This window comes from Musa acuminata, chromosome BXJ2-6, assembly GCF_036884655.1.
Source record: "Musa acuminata AAA Group cultivar baxijiao chromosome BXJ2-6, Cavendish_Baxijiao_AAA, whole genome shotgun sequence".
Classification (NCBI taxonomy): domain Eukaryota; kingdom Viridiplantae; phylum Streptophyta; class Magnoliopsida; order Zingiberales; family Musaceae; genus Musa; species Musa acuminata.
This window is the reverse complement of record NC_088343.1, coordinates 32,810,456-32,822,500: the sequence shown is the minus strand read 5'-3', so window position 1 is coordinate 32,822,500 and position 12,045 is coordinate 32,810,456.

The window sequence follows — 12,045 nt, the reverse complement described above, 5'->3', positions numbered from 1 at the left end:
TATGAGTTAATTTGATATGGTTAGGTGTGTTTACAAGTTATGTATGCTTAGTGTTTTCAGGTGATGATACAGGATTCTAAGCAATTAATATTGGCTAACATTCTGAATCTTCCTAATCCTAAACCTTTACCGTGTAGAAATTTTATCATGACACAATACCAGATGACTTCAAGTTCTTTCACATGGTTTATGACATTCAAATGAGGCTTTGATTCATCTTGAAGTCATCTTCTGATGTAACAATCCAGTTTACCCGAGCAAAAAAAAAAAAAAGATTTGTCTAATGGAATGTCTCTAATACACTTTTTGAACTATAAATGTTGCTCGGAAAGATATCACAAACTAGGTAACTGAACTTTTTGAACTATTGGTTTGTTCACTACATGTAAAATATTCATAAGTTGTTTACATCATATTAACATCTTGTAATGAGGTACTTTGTTCATGATAATATTTTTTGGTGGATACAGAGGTATTGACTATGCACTCTCAGTCAATGATATTCCTGGAATTGCCAATCGTCTTCCTTCATTAATAATACAGGTAATAAGCTTAAAAGTATTCTTTACTATGCAAGAAAACATTCTACCTTCTCATACATGTTATAATTTGTAGTGTTGTAAGAAAGTGATGAGATGAAATACACTTGCCAATCATAATGTAATGTTAACATTAATTTATAATGACTTGGCAAGACCGGATGGATGTTGCTTATAGTTGCTTATTCTTGTTCTCTTCTGTTAAATACAAGTCAATGGTTGGTTGTTTAACAATTAAAATCTGGATAAGCTCTTTAAATCTATGAGATTTTTCTGTGAACTTTGTGCTAGGAGAAATGATGCACATTGAATAATTCTAGAATTAAAACAAGGTATTCTATGGATGTTCTCAGTCATCAATATAACATTCAAAACAGAGATTTCTGCTACTCATTATGATGATGGGCAACATTTCCAGTACTTGAGTAATTGTCAAAAAAATTTGGTATAAATGAAGTTATACTCTATCTTAGTGAATTGACATTATGCTTGAAAATTTTACGGAGGTTTGGAAGATTGGAATTAGGTTTAAGATTGTCTGGGTGCAAACAGTTAGAACTGATGATTGATCATTTTAGATTCACAAGATCAAGATTGATCAAGAAAAACAAAAAATCAAAATATATAAAAATATAAAAAAGAAAAATACTAGGAAACATATAAAATTTTTTTAGCTATAGATTCTATTTTTCATAGTCCTTATAATATCTCATTTTTCAAAAATATGTATGGAATTAAAGCATACAGATACCAATGCATGAGGTTTCCATCATACTAGGTTTGTGAAGGATCTATGTAGTATTTTCTTGCAAGCAAATGAGTTACAACGCCCGGAAGAATCAGTGCAAGCAGTTCTACCATTGCAAGCAGAAAAGCTATTTCTAAAATTTGAATCCTAGTCTTTTAGGTCATAGAAGAGCAACTCTTTCATGGCACCAACCTAACTCATGTATGGAACTAAAATATAAAAGATAAAAAGTTATGAATGATAGCAATAAATGTCATATCATACAAATATGTTATCATGATAAATAACTATTACAAACATCAAAACTTGTTAGCCGTATTTTTTTAATATAATTGATGGCCTCCATTATGGTCCTATAGCTTTGATAACATTATATATGTGAAGTATTGGGTAATTTAAAGACAAACTAATAAAAAAAGATTCTTTTTGAAAATATTGCCCTTGATTTGAAACCTAGGACACCTCCTTTGTCCTTTTAATGGTATTTCATTTGATTAAGAGATCATGAGCAATTCTTTGTCCTCTGCCTTTTTCTCGTTATTTCTCCTTTGTCTTATGAGGTGGTGATGGATGACTAACATCACAACAATGGTGGCAGATAACAAGTGTGGGGGTTGCAAATTTGCAATGATAGTGAATATAATAGTACGTGCATTACCTCCATTTAACTATCATCAGCAATGGTACTTTCCTCTTTTCTTTTCCTTCTTCATCTCCTTTTCCCCTTATTACTGCCATCTATGGTGATCTTTGACCTCCTTAGGCTTCTCCTCTCTTCTTCTATTAAAGTCATTAAATAAGAGGGAGAGGCTAAATTGTAACCAACTTTGGTCAAGTTCAATAGTGTTTAGCGGATTAATATTGATATTTGATGATAAGACTGAGAAATTGGTTTAATTTGGACTGGCCTAAGACAATATCATTACAGTATCATACGATGTTGCAAACAGTGGTTTTTAATATATTCCACTTAATGTCTTAGAGCATATAGATTATTGCTTAAACAGTGTCACAGTTAGTACTAGTTCAGTAGTTTTCCTTTCTCAAAGCTGGTTACACCCATCCAACAAGAGAAGGGTATGGTATATTTGCAACTATGAGTTTGTTGAAAAGTTAAACCAATATACAAGGACAGGTGCAGAATTTGATTTTACGGAAAACTGGAAACTTTATAGACTGCTTGAGCAATATTATGAGCGTGAACCTTTTTCAGTATGCTAGCTTCTTAATTAACTTGTTAAGTATCTACAAGTTTGATATTACTTAGTAGGTTCAAGAATTGTTCAGGAATGGTGGTAACACTTTTATGTTTGGTACAATTTTAACTTTCAATGAGAAAGGATAGTTGTGGGTTTTGGACTTACTGATGGAATATTCTTATTATTTTCTATATAATAAAATTGACTATTTTAGAGAAGGTATTTACTTGCCAAGGCACTCATCCATGCTAATACACCATCTGCTGGTACATGCTATGCAGAATGCGCTGTGGCATGGGTTTACCCCAGATATATATTTGGGCATGTACTTGTCACATTCCAGTCAGAAAGGTCAGCAACTAATGGCAATATGTGTTGTTAAGTAAATTCTCCACATTTGGGCTAATTTGAGTTTATATTTGTAGTCTTCATATGTACTATCTTAAAGGTTCACCACTTTGAAATAAACATAACACTATCAATCTACTATAAGGATGCAATATGTATAGAAAACTTGTTAAGTTGTTGCATGCTATTTTTATTAGTGACAGATCTTGAGAAGGATAGTACTATTTTTATTGGTGACTATTGGTTTCTAATGATTGACCAAATTATTAAGAGTACAATTCTATTTTGACCATTGACTATCACCGCCCAAAACGGTACAAAACGGGTGGTACATGGATTTGTACATGAACCATCCTCGTTTCAGGCAATCCTGTCCAACTTAGGAAAAAAAAAAAAAAAACATAAAAATAGTGATGGGGCCTGTCCAACTCAGCATTAAAAAAAACCTAAAATAGAAATAAGGGCTCGCGAATGTGAGCCCTCTTCTCACAAGGCCATCGCCACTATCATCGCTTCGTGATGCCGTTGTCATAGTCACCGCGTTCCTTCTTCTTCCCAGGGACACTCCTCCTCTTCCTTCTTCTTTCTTCTCCTCCTCCACTTCTTCCTTTTTTTTCTTACTTCCTCTTCTTGCACATCCATGCTTCCTCCTCTTCCTCCGCCCGCCCTTCCTCTCTGAAATGCCACTATGTACCAGTGTACTGGCACACGATGCATCGATACTAACTAGTATGTTGGTTCTACTAGATAATCGAAACGGGTCTGGTACTCGAAACAACGATCCTTGATTTTGACTGTTTTATTTTCATTATCAAATATTGTCTTGTGGTTATCTTTCCTGCTTTTCTTTCTAGCTGTCTTTATCAGCTGAACTTTCTTTTTTGCAAGAGTTCGATAGCTCATATATTTTCACTATTGTGTTATATAGGTCTATCAATGTCGGAATGATCCTCTACTCCGACCAGCTATTATGGTGCTAATGATATCTGCCAAGGTAATTTGTTCTACAGATTTGTTTTTTCTTCAGCAATGAGAATTCAAAAATCACAATCAATTTGGTTAGGTAATATAGTTGTTTTTGATTTGCAGCTATGTATACAAGAAGCATGAGAATGGCATAATCAATCTGATTTTTGTTTGTTATTGTACTTATATATGTCCTCTTATTTGTTCCTGTAGCTTCATATCAAGGAGTTTCCATTCTGAATTTCTTCATTTGATATGTATAGTTTTTTAGCTACTTAAAAATGATTTTCTCTATGATACTTAACTAGTCACTGACTGAGTTGGACTCACCATCTACATTATGGCCCTGCATGTTCTTTTGGCTACTGAACATTTCTCATTTAATATGTTAGTTTTACTTTTTATAAGTACTGCTCTATTTATTATGCATATTAGTTATCTTATTAATCTTGTTTTTTTAATCTTACCTGATAATCAATTGAGTTGGACTCAAGATCTAGTTTTATAGCTTGCTTATGTCAAGATAACTCAAAGTTTCAACGATGGACATTGTTAACAACAAGGTATGCAATATCATACCATATCAGAGTTTCGACGTTCGCTCGGTACGGTACGATATTGTATACCGAGCGGTATATCGTTCGGTATATAAATATAAATAAATAAATAAATAAATAATATATATATATATATATATATATATATATATATATATATATATATATATATATATATATATATATATATATATATATATATATATATATATCGTTCCGTCCGGTAACGGGTGGTCCGTGTACCGGTCAGCTGACGGACCGGTATGTATCTCCCGTACCGGGCTGTCACGGACTTAGATGGTTTTGCCTAAGTTGTGCGGCACCCTTGCGTGTTCGTCCGAAAGGTCAGCCTCCCCGAAACCTCTCATGGTCCCTTAGGACCTACAAAAGAGAAAACGGGTTAGAGAAAGCGCCACACTCGGGATCCACAAGCAAACATTTCAGGAAACACTTCATAGACAATGCAAATTACAAACAGACTATACAAGTTCTGAATGGTTGCACAACAAAGGGTCAAAATGGTCCACTACAGACCGAATATCTCTCACAAGTGTCCACATGTCACAACCTTTATTTACAAGCCTAAGAAGGCCACCAAACCTAACTAAAATGTGGCTGTTAAGCCTTCTACCGTCCCTCTACATGCTGTGCAAAGTATGAACAAACCGAAAGACACGGACATACATAAGTATTACATTAAACATCCTGTTTAGAACTTTGTCCGTGACATTGTCCCCCATTTATTTTTTCTATGTCCTCATCGAAGCCTTTGCCGATATTGCAACTCATCGCCTTTGCCGATATTGCAACTCATCGCCTTTGCCGAGTCTTCAATATTCTGCTCTAGCTGCAATGCACCTCTTGGCTCCCAGTTGCTCTCTGCTGTTGTTTTTGAGTAGTCGAACCTTTGATCCGCTATGCTGTTTCAACTCGCCAATGACTCTGACTCTAGTGTGGGGTTGGCTGAGTTGTGCTGATCCTTGTTGGTTCATGCGGATCCATCAGATGAAACTGGTGTACATGTCGCCTATAGTCTCGCTTGGTTGCATTCGAAAAAGCTCAAAATAATGCAATAAAATGTTAACTTTCGAGTCTTTGACTCTACTAGTTCCCTCGTGCGTGATTTCAAGTGTTCGCCAAATATCAAAAGTTGTTTCGCACGTAGAAATCCGATTAAACTCATTTTTGTCCAAAGCGCAAAATAAGGCATTCATAGCCTTTGCGTTTAAAGAAAAATACTTTTTTTTCAAATCCGACCATTCGTTTATCGGTTTAGAGGGAAGTTGAAAACCGTTTTCAACAATATTCCATAAATCCAAATTCATAGAAATCAAGAAAACGCTCATTCGAGATGGAATTTTCCAATAAGTGTAGTCCAATCCGTTAAACAACGGTGGACGAACAACCGATAAGCCCTCTTGAAAGTCATGAAGAGCCATTTCTCTCGGGTGTAAATCCAAAATGAGAAATACCGGGCTCTGATACCAATTGTTAGGATCAAGAGCACTAAGAGGGGGGGGGGGGGGAGGGGGTGAATTAGTGCAGCGGAAAACTTTCGACGATTAAAACTGCATTCGTACGATAAAAGTGATTTTATTAAGAAAGCTGATTCGTAAATCACTTTAACTTGTGATCAAGCGAGATGCAGTTAAAGCAAAGATATAAAGGTAGTTTGCAGTTATGATGTAAATCAGAATGTAAGTGCAAACTGAAATATGATGTTCGTACGATAAAATCGATTTCCGTCTTAATGCCAATTCGGAAAATACTTAACTATGAAACACGTTCGTAAATGAGCAGAAGGCAGTAAGCTACTGAGGAGGTTTGCAATAAAGATAAGATGCTCAAAGGAAATGCAAACCGAGATTTAGAGTGGTTCGGTCAATCTTGACCAACATCCACTTTTGGCTTCCGCCTCCGATGAGGTCACTGACGTCTACTAGAGGCCTTCCTTCAATAGGCGAAGGCCAACCACCCTTTTACAGTTTCACTCCTTTTGACGGGCTTAGGAGATAACCCTTACAAAATTTTCTCTCCTCTCTTGAAAGATCAAAACTTGGAAGAAAAGAGGGAGGAGAACTTCTAGCCTTTACAACACTTTTGAGCTCTAAAATCACAGAGTAAGATCAAGCTTTCGGTGCCCTTTCATGCAGGACAGGGTGGGGTATTTATAGGCCTCAAACCAGTTTGAATTCCGAGCTTAAAACTGTCATCTCCTGGAATTCCGGGGTCTGGCGGTTGGACCGCCTGGTAGAGCTCGAAGATTGAGCCTCTGGGCGATGCCATCTCCTATTAGGGGTAGTTGTACCGCTTGGCAGAGCTCGGAGACTGAGCCTCTAGGCGGTGCCACCTCCTGTCAGGGGCGGTTGCACCGCTTGGCAGAGCTCGGAGACCGAGCTCAGGCGGTTCCACCACTTGTCAGGGGCGGTTACACCGCCCAGTCTCGCTCGAAGACTGAGCCCAAGCGGAGCCACCGCCTGACCTGGGCGGTTGCACCGCCCAGCTTTCCTGGGAGACCATCTCCTGGGTGGTGCCACCGCCTAGCAGGAATTCTGGTCCGAATGGGTTGATCCATTCGGCCCAATTTGGGTCTGTCAAGGGCTCAATTGCCCCCAGATTAAGTTAATGGGATCACCTCCCATTCCTAACTTAATCTACATGCTAACTACGATATTTCTTAAGACATTTACTGCAACTTGCTCCGGTGCGTCAATCGCTTTTTCCGGCAAACTTCCGGCGAACTTCCGACGAACCTTCGACGATGCTTCGGCGGACTTCCGGCAAACTCCTGGACTTGCGACAATCCACTTGGCGCAGCCCGTCAAAGCCCAATTCGTCGTTTCACCTTTGGAAGTTCTTGATTCATCCTTGGTTGCCTTCCTCTTCTTTGGCCTCTTCCTCCGTTCAAGTTCATTGTTTATTTTAGATTTTTGTTTAATAAACTTATTAAGATTTAGTGTTCGAAGTTCAAGTTCATCATTATCCTCATCACTTGAGTCATCGCTCAAGTGGTATTCATTTGTTCGGAGTTCCAAATCCTTCCTATTCTTTGGAAGGTGGTTCAAGTGCTCATCGGGTTCAAAATGTTCCAAAAGTGTCATTTCATAGGTCATTAATGACCCGATTAATTCTTCTAATGGAAAATCATTTAAATTTTTTATCTCTTGTATTGCGGTTATTTTAGGATCCCACCTTTTTGGAAGAGATCTTAAGATCTTGCTTACTAGATCAAAATTCAAAAAAGATTTACCAAGAACTCTTAGATTATTGACGACATTCGTGAAACGGGTGTACATGTCGCCTATAGTCTCGCTTGGTTGCATTCGAAAAAGCTCAAAATCATGCAATAAAATGTTAACTTTCGAGTCGTTGACTTTACTAGTTCCCTCATGCGTGATTTCAAGTGTTCGCCAAATATCAAAAGCCGTTTCGCACGTAGAAATCCGATTGAACTCATTTTTGTCCAAAGCGCAAAATAAGGCATTCATAGCCTTTGCGTTTAAAGAAAAATACTTCTTCTCCAAATCCGACCATTAATTCATCGGTTTAGAGGGAAGTTGAAAACCGTTTTCAACAATATTCCATAAATCCAAATTCATAGAAATCAAGAAAACTCTCATTCGAGTTTTCCAAAAAGTGTAGTCCAATCCGTTAAACAACGGTGGACGAACAACCGATAAGCCCTCTTGAAAGCAATGAAGAGCCATTTCTCTCGGGTGTAAATCCGAAATGAGAAATACCGGGCTCTGATACCAATTGTTAGGATCAAGAACTCTAAGAGGCGGGGGGGGGTGAATTAGTGCAACGGAAAACTTTCGACGATTTAAAACGACATTCGTACGATAAAAACAATTTTAGTAAGAAAGCCGATTCAGAAATCACTTTAACTTGTGATCAAGCGAGATGCAGTTAAAGCAAAGATATAGAGGCAGTTTGCAGTTAAGATAGAGAACATAATGTAATTGCAAACCGAAATACGACGTTCGTACAATAAAAGCGATTTCGGTATGAAAGCCGATTCAGAAGTTGCTTTAACTTAGATTAGGCGAAGTGTAGTTAAAGTAAAGCTATGGAGGCAGTTTGCAGTTAAAATAGAGAACAGAAAGTAAATGCAAACCGAGATTTAGAGTGGTTCGGTCAATCTTGACCTACATCCACTTTTGGCTTCCTCCTCCGATGAGGTCATCGACGTCCACTAGAGGCATTCCTTCAATAGGCGAAGGCCAACCACCTTTTTACAGTTTCACTCCTTTTGACGGGCTTAGGAGACAACCCTTATAGAATTTCTCTCCTCTCTTGAAAGCTTAAAATTTGGAAGAAAAGAGGGAGGAGAACTTCTAGCCTTTATAATATTTTTGAGCTCTAAAAATCACAGAGTAAGATTGGATTTTAGGTGCCCTTTCATGCAGGAAAGGGTGGGGTATATATAGGCCCCAAACTGGTTTGAATTTGGAGCTCAAAAATGTCTTTTCCCGGATTTTCGGGGTCCTGGCGGCACTACCTCCTGACTGGGGCGGTACAACCGCTTGGCAGCTCGGAGACTGAGCCTCTGGGCGGTGCCATCGCCTGACAGGGGTGGTTGCACCGCCTAGTCTCGCTCAGAGACTGAGCCTAGGCGGTGCCACTGCCCATTCTCGCTTAGAGACTGAGCCCAAGCGGTGCCACCGCCTAACCTGGGCGGTTGCACCGCCCAGCTTTCCTGGGAGACCATCTCTTAGGCGGTGCCACCGCCTAGCAGGAATTCTGGTCCGAATGGGTTGATCCATTCGGTCCAATTTGGGTCTATTAAGGGTCCAATTGCTCCCAGATTAAGTTAATGGGATCACCTCTCATTCCTAACTTAATCTACATGCTAACTATGATATTTCTTAAGACATTTACTGCAACTTGCTTCGGTGCGTCAACCGCTTCTTCCGGCGAACTTCCGGCGAACATCCGATGAACCTTCGGCGATGCTCTGGTGGACTTCCGGCAAACTCCTGGACTTGCGACGATCCACTTGGCGAGTTCCGATGAGCTTCTTTGGCAAGCTCCTGGACTTCTCGGATTTGTTCCCGCAGAACCTCCGACGATCGTCAGCACTTTCGTCGAACTCTCGAACCCCCAACGTGATCATAGTCTTGATTCCGGCGCAACTCCTGCTGCATATCTTATTTCCATCATAGTTAATCCTGCACATGTAAAACAAAACTTCGATCGAGACAATTAATCCTAAGCAATTAACCAAGTTGTCCAGCATGTCATTGGTCCCTCGACGCTTCGTCCGATTCTTCGGCGCATCGTCCTCTCCTGCGGCTTATTGTCCAATCGGCCAGTTGACTCCGCAACTCCGATATCCTTGGCACAATACCCGCTCTTCTTGGCCCGATGCCCGAGTCAACGGCCCGACGTCCAATCTTCTGACATGTTCCTCCGGCCCAACATGATTTTTCCTGTTTTAATTGTCTCATCCTGATCGAAGCATCCTGCGTCACTCAAAACGCAGATTAAATCATAAACATATATCAAGTGGTTTCATCATCAAAATACGAGATTCAACAGCCTCAATCTTTCCTATTCTCATATAACTTTCCTCTTCTAACTACTTTTCTTTCGAACCGTCTGTTTTCCTACCCTCTTGATCAATGTTTGCCTGCCCTCATTTGTCATTCTCAATTTTCCTTGTGAATATGGAAATTTGTTAATTTCTTCCTTTCTTTTTCTAGATGTGAATTGAAGTTGATTCTGCTTGATTCTTCGTGATTTTATGTCACTTTGCAAAACAAGTTGTTTATGGTTGGTTATTTAAGTTGATTTTTGTCTAACTCAACTAAAAATAACACATGCTAACTCAATGATTTAAACACAATGTCACCAAGTATCAAAAGCAACAAAATTTTAGGCTACAAAGTTAAAATGATGTTGATTGTTATGGGGGCTTACTGACACCCATACCCATATCACATGATATCACATGTTCCCATATCATGTGATATTAGTAGACTTGATGGTATTTCTGAATAAACCAATCGAATTTAAATAATCCCTATGGATATGTCTCTGGACAATGTTTTTAGATAGCTAGTAATCCCATCATAGCAATGAGCTGGGTCTATGATTGAGACTGGCTGTGGTAGAACAGGGTATGAACCCATATTTACATGTACCGTCTTGTCACGACCTTAGCTGGAATTGCCTAAGGCGTGCGGCACCCTTGCGGCCAAAGACGCGAACTTAGCTTGCGTTGCCTAAGTCGCGAGTCACTCTTGCGGCAAAGACGCGAACTTAGCTTGCGTTGCCTAAGTCGCGCTTCGCCCTTGCGATCTTGCTCCGCAAGGATCAGCCCACTTTGTAACCTCTCGCAGGTCCCGAAGGACCTGTAAAAGAGAAAGAGAGTTAGATCGAAAGAACGAGCAACGGACAAGTCCCGAAGTCTCGCGAAAAGGAAAGCTTTACAAGCAATTCGTCGAACACCTTGTGTGCACAAGAGAAAAGAGGGAGAGGGGGAAAAACAAGGCTTTCAAGGATGAACGAACAGCTGCAAGCCTACAAACAGCCGCTCACCTGGTCCCGGACGCAACACCAAGTTCCCGTAAAGGTCACGTGCGAACTTGCGAAAGAGTGTTCAACGCCCGGTATATAACCGAAGCCCCATCCAGCCATGTGCCACCAGGGGGGTTCCTGGGGTCTGAGCTGGCTGACATTTTGGTGAGCGGAGGCAGCACTCCGCTCACCTCCCGCGGCACGCGAAAACGGAGCTGTTTTGGGGCTGTTTTGCTCGGTTCGGTGAACGGTCGCTTTGCAACGCTGCAGCTTGTTCGAACTTACATATTTACAAGCAAAATGACCCAAAACCATAAGAAAACATGCTGTCAAGCAGCTGTACATGCGGGTGTGAGCGACGAACGGTTCGTTGAACGGAGTTGTTGCGGGTGCGCGACGACCGTTCGTGACATTCTCCCCCACTTAAACTGTCGACGCCCTCGTCGACGCTTGTTGGTAGTTGTTGATGACTTCTTCTTCATGTCGCAGGGCGTCTTCAGGCTCCCAACTGGCTTCAGTTCGGGGAAGCTTTCGCCACTTCACCAAGTACTCTGTCTGCTCCGCTCCGTTGGGTAGCTTTATTTTGCGATCCTCCAGAATGGTTTCCACTTGCTTCTCGTAGGAGGCTGTGATGGGAGGTAGCCGAGTTGGAATACTTCGAGAAGCATCTTGCGGATCTGAATGGTAGGACTTCAGGTTGCTGGCGTGAAGAACGTTATGAATTTTGAACCACGCCGGCAGCTGCAACTTGTAAGAAACATTGCCTACTCTGCTGATAATTGGGAAGGGCCCTTCATACTTACGCACCAATCCTTTGTGGACTCTTTTCCTGAAGAATTGGAGTGATGCTGGTTGGAGCTTTACCAACACCAAATCGCCAACTTTGAACTCTTATGGTCGCCTTCCCAAGTCTGCCCACTTCTTCATCCGTTTTGCCGCATTCTCCAAGTAAGCCCACGCAATATCGGCATTTCGATGCCACTCCTTTGCGAAATGGTAGGCTGATGGACTACTCCCAGTATAACCAATTGCCATAGTGTGTGGAGTCGACGGTTGTTGTCCTGTGATAATTTCGAAGGGGCTCTTGTTGGATGCAGAGCTCCGCTGCAAGTTGTAGGAGAATTGGGCGATGTCCAACAGCTTCACCCAATCTCGTTGATTGGCAC